Raw genomic sequence first — 5,952 nt, 5'->3', positions numbered from 1 at the left:
AGGAGTACACTCTAATAGTGTGAATTTCAGAGTGAAGGCTGATAGAGACAACATCGATCACTTTGTTTCCGTGAAACAAAACCTAGGTTTGCAATTGTTCAACTTGGGGGAGTGCAGAATTTTTGTGAGTCACAAAGTGCAATGTTGTGGGTGTGTGACTGAGCTAAGTATCATTTAGAGAAGGTGTATCACAGGGTCGTGACCTAAGCTAGTTGAGTAGGAAAGAGCACAATTTGAAGGAGATCTGTCTAAGCAACAAAGAGCACAGTTCAAAGGAGAACTGGGGAGCATAAATAAAAGAACTAGTACTAGAAATAACCATATTTGTATTTCTATGTATATGCACTTGCCCCTATTTTCAATTTGAAAATTGTTTGAAAAGTATAACAATGGCTAGAGCAGGTAGTTCTCTATATTCATAAGAGGTTGGTGCCTCTTAGCAAGTAGTGGCTTGCTATCTTAAGGGGGTTGGTGCCTCCTGTGAGTGGGTGATCACAAACAAATTGATGTAATTAAGCAGGTGCTTAATTTGCATCATAACAACAAATAAACAGGTGGTTTTCTCCCTTTGGGTTTCACGTAAAAATACCTGTGTCTATATGTGTATGTTGCTCATGTGCTGAATTGTGTGTACATGTGAATGCCTTATCTTGTTGTTCATTTGTATTGTATATGAATGCTCTCACAAGTAACTGACAATAGTGAAAATAGTTAAAGATTTATACTTAAAGTTTTAAGAACCTTACTATTACTGATTCACCCTCCCCCTCAGTAATTCCTTCTTCCAACAGTAAGTCCCCATAGTTACTTCCCCTTGGAATAGAAAATCTTCGAATAATTTGGCTTTTGGAACTTAGGGTTGAGAGGGATAAATAAAAGAAGTTATTAGTGAATTTATTCCCAATGTATCAGGCATTAACAAACCCATGCATCCAACCCTTATCCCCCTACTTATAATTGAAAAGGCCCTAATAAAAGAAGAAACCTAGTTAGGTGCTCTTGCAAACCCTTAATTGGAAACTAAGCTTAGGGGATCCTCATGGGACTCTTTGCAAATAGAAACTTCAAAATATAACCTTTAACCCACAAGCAAAGGAATCCTAGACTTACTTGGGAAGGTTGTAGGGGGCTTAGATGTTCGTGATAAAAAACCATAAGCTAACCCAGAGATGCAGAAAGTCCTTTATGTCTATGGTACAAAGACAGACATGATTAGAGGTTAAATATGGAAATCAGTTATCTCTAATTGGAACTATTAGAGCATCTACCTCTAGTGAGGGGCATAAATATCTTCTTAAACCTCAATTGTCAAGCACTAGTCAATCCCTCACAAAAATTTCCCATCAAGAAGCTTATAAACACATTAAAACTCTCCATTTTCCTCCTTTAAGCGACAATGATGAATGGAGAAAAAATAATTCAAGAACTTTAATACTACATGATGAGAAGGGAGTTCAATTACATTTATACTATTGAGAAATCTTGTGGGAATACAAATAGATGGCAGAGGTCTTCATATACCTTATTTAACTCTTAGGCATTTCCTAGAAGTCTAGGGGTAGCCTTGCTCTAAATGAATTAGGAGAAACAAATGACTGCCTTAAATGTTTATGGCCCCTACTTTGATCAAGATGACTATGGACAAATTCTTGAATATGTAATGTATTCAAATTGACCTTATAGTGATTGGGAGAGACCTAAACTGTACATTAGAGGCTTCCGAAAATTGGAAACCTATAGTTCACATGGGTTATCTCAAAGATAAAGAAAAATTAATGTGAACTCAAGATTATAATATAATCTAGATATAATAATGATGCGTGAGTATCTACATGAGAAGATCATTTTTGACCTCTTTGGTCAAAACTCATTGACTTAGGGAGTTGGTTCCAAAATTTATTTACCAAGGGAAGTTCCAGGTTCCCTAAGTCATTTAATTTGTAATATTTTGTCATAGTCTAGAAAAAATATAAATTGTTATGAAGTTAGATAAGTGTTATTTGATTTCTATTCAAAAGGGATAAATGAGCTAAACTAAGGATTTTTTAAATAATTTTGAATTATAGGAAAACTCTATAGACGAGAGTTTTTTCATATAATTGAGTGAAAAAATTAGAGAGAGAAAAAACAAAGAAAAATGAAATAAAAGAGAGAGAAGAGAGAGACCTGCAAACATATCCAATCTCAATCTTGTAATCTCTTGTTAATAATAAGAGATATGTGTATGTGCATTGCTATATGTTTGAATGAACTTATTTTGATTAAATGCAAGCAAACTTGGAGCATAGAATCAATGCTTTTGTAGCGTAACCAGCAGAGTAGAGGGACGGGGTAGCATACAAACACTTAACCAAGCTTAAATTAATGTACCATCGAGCTCTGTGAACTTCACTCATAAACCAGATTAACGTAAACATTTCAAAATTGGATTTAGCACTTTTAAATGTTTTAATGGTTATTTCTCATTTTTGTTTTTTTAAGCATACAACTTAGTTTGAATAATGAGTACAATTTATTTCTAACTACTTTAGATATATCTTAATTTCAAATCTATCAAAGGATTGAGAGGAATCAAATCTCTTTTCACTCTAAAAGATGTTCAAATGTTTACATAGGGGTTAAGTTTACTTATAAACCTCAAATATAAAGAAAAAATATAATAAAAAGTGAATTGGATTTGAGAAAATTTTGGATAAAATATAATATTACAATGTTTATTACCACCCCCAATAAAAATTGGTCATAGGTGGGTAGAAATACTAATTAAAATGTAATATTATTACATTTTACCTAATATTTCCTGTCACATAGCTTAAATAGTACATTTTAGTCAATATTTCCCCTCACCCCCACTAATTTTATAGTTGAGTTTGTTTACTTTCAAACTTCAAATATAAAGAAAAATTACAATAAGAAGTGAACTTGTTGAAGGGAAATATTGGGTAAAATGTAATATTATAATATTATATTTTACTCAATATAACTTAGTAAAAAGTGGATGAAGATAGGAAAAATATTAGATAAAATGTAATAATTACATTTTAATTAATATCTCTCCACCTCTAAACATATCACTAATTTCTTTTTAACCTTTACAAGCTACATGGATTCAACACCATTATTTTTCTACAACTAATTATGTATCTAAATATAACATCAAACTAAGATGGATCTAGGCCAGTTTAATTCCTCTCTAAAATAGGTTATATTTCACATGAATACCATGAGTCAATACCATGAATTCTTAAAACCACGGGTCATTTTTTTTTAGGGTTATTTTTATTTTATTTTATTTTCACCAAGTTAAAATGTTTACACTACACATTTCTAGCACACTATATGCATTATATGTGGCTCATAGAAAGAATTACATATAACCCTCATACTAAAAAACAATTGTTTTTTTTTGTAATTTCAATTACTTTATCTTACTATATAAAATTTGATGTAAAATAAAAGTGAAAATTAAAATATTTTATTTATGTTGACGTTTGATTTTTAAAATAAAGTTATTATTTTTTTTAAGTAACATTACACACAATATCTATAGCATATCCATATATTAGTTGACACATATATTTTTAAATTTTTTTAATAAAACTTTAAGTGGCAACATCTCCCCAAAATTTTAAAATTAAATGTTTTGATAGTTTAACCAATTCAGGTGAATTTAACAATCCCAAAAATGTATGTAGATACACAAGGTGGAAATAGCAATCTATAAGCTATAAACTAGTAGTTTATACGAGGCAATATAGATATGCATGGTGGAAATAACAATCTAACATGGAGCTATAGAATAGTAGATTATTGAGCTAAGAGGAAGTTCAATGAGGGGATGTGTAAGTATTTTCTCTGTCTCTTTTTAAAATAAAAATCTTGTTTTAAATAGATAAATAATATTGATTATAATAATAAAATGATATAAAGTATTTAGAAGTAAAAAAATATATCTATTATACCAATTTCATATATATTTATATATAAAAAAATTGTTAAAATAAAATATTTAATATTATGTATAAAAAATATTTAATGCTTAGTACGAATTAATATAAATATATATTTAAAAATATATTAATAATAAAAAAACTAATTTAATTTATGTGATAATATTAATAAAATGTCTCCATATACATATTATCCAACTTGAATATGTATAATGCGTTACGATATATATAATGTGTGATAACGCGTTTTTCATCCTAGTATATTTAAGCAACTACAATAGACGGAACCAAGGTTGGATATTCTAACAGATATAGACAACTCTTTTCCGTCAAAGTGGACGTGCCGGAGTGGTTATCGGGCATGACTAGAAATCATGTGGGCTTTGCCCGCGCAGGTTCGAATCCTGCCGTCCACGACAGTTTGAGCAACCTGGTTCGAGCTTTGCTAATTTTGCGGGTGACAAATATAAAGTTAATACATATATTGAACTAATATTGTAATACAAATATAAAATTGGAAGTGATTTAAAATAAAAATTATAAACCTTTAATTTTATTTACCATGTTATTTTGGTTTATTTTTTATTTACCATGTTTTTTTTGGTTTATTTTTTATAATTTATAATAATATAGACTAAAGCTAATACATAAATTACATTAATATTGCAATACAAATATATAAAATTTACAATGTGGTAGAACAATTATATATATATATATAGATAGATAGATATATATATATATATATATATATATATATATATATAATTTATTTATATTATTAATGATTTATTTGTTTTTTTAATGCAGATGTCAAACTAAGTAGAGGAAACAAACAATTAATATGATCTGACGCGCAATGTGAAGGTGATATGACAATTGAAGGTGCCAAATCACCTTCTTGTGACCAACAAGATAGTGTTGTCATGAAAGCAAAAGTTAAGCATAAAGCAAGTCAGGCGATAATTGTAACAACCAAGTCATGATCGACCCCTGAAAAGGCCTCAAAGTAAAGCAATAAAGTCTAGAGAAATCATAAGTCACCCAAACACCCATAAAGAGGGGAATTATCCAAAAGCCAAAATGAAGGGTCCCCATTATTATTACGAACATAATAATGTGAAAAATGGGGGTTGTTGTTTTGCCACAATAAGCATTTTGACCAAACTTTCTCTACCATGGGAGTGGGATAGCTCGTCCTTTCTCCTTGATACCATACTCCCCCTTTAAATTCATATACATTTGCTCCTTTTTCAATAATAGCCCATACATAGGTTTTAATTTCCTTGTCCATCTGTGCTTTTAGTCAGTAAGGCACCTTACACACGTTCATCCTATTTATTAAATGTAATAGGGAAATGGGTGGTTCTTTAATGGAGATATTTAAGGCTTGCCTCTTCCGCAAGCAAGCTTCCCCACAACTTCCCTTCCACAAGCTCATGAATCAATGTCCCCTCTTAGTCCAGTCATCATTTTTATTTTTTACATTAATTACATATTACACATATCAATGCACATAACAAGTGGGTGACATTGGGACTGTTACAAAAGCTAGAAAATCTACTAGTTTTATTGAACCAATTTGACACATCCACTAACAAGTCCATGATATCTTGCAGAAATACAATACTAAGTATAAACAATGCCATGATTTGTAGAAGGAACGCCTTGTGGGGAGCCATTAGAAGATTTGACCACTATGTTATGGACCTTACATTATAACCAAGGATATGGGTGACAACACTTTTGAGCTAAGTATCCCCCATTCCTTGGTCTACACCCAATGTTCAATCTGAACCGCTTTCAACCATAATTTCCACCATTGTTAGACACATCATAAATCCTAGCGTAGTTGACATCGATAGAGCCCAACCTAGATCGCATTGAACGGGCCACAACTAATCAAATCATAGAAACATATATTAGGAGCACCCACCAACAAAAGGTTCAATTATATCAAGTTTTCAAAGTAGGCTAGCTTCTTGTTGGTATCATTCCATTA

The 5,952-nt window shown here is 30.9% G+C and overlaps 1 non-coding gene across 1 annotated transcript; it reads left to right on the top strand.

Annotated features, from left to right (window-relative positions):
• Positions 1 to 4,284: 4,284 nt before the first annotated feature.
• On the top strand, positions 4,285 to 4,366 carry TRNAS-AGA (transfer RNA serine (anticodon AGA)). Its single transcript has one exon. It is a non-coding gene; the product is annotated as a tRNA-Ser (tRNA).
• The last annotated feature ends 1,586 nt before the right edge of the window (positions 4,367 to 5,952 follow it).

Source organism: Pinus tabuliformis, chromosome 7 (genome assembly GCF_031772625.1).
Source record: "Pinus tabuliformis cultivar Carrire ecotype Pingquan chromosome 7, CPIR1, whole genome shotgun sequence".
In the NCBI taxonomy this organism is placed as follows: Eukaryota; Viridiplantae; Streptophyta; class Pinopsida; order Pinales; family Pinaceae; genus Pinus; species Pinus tabuliformis.
The sequence above is the reverse complement of the archived record's forward strand: the minus strand, read 5'-3'. Positions and strand labels throughout refer to the sequence as shown.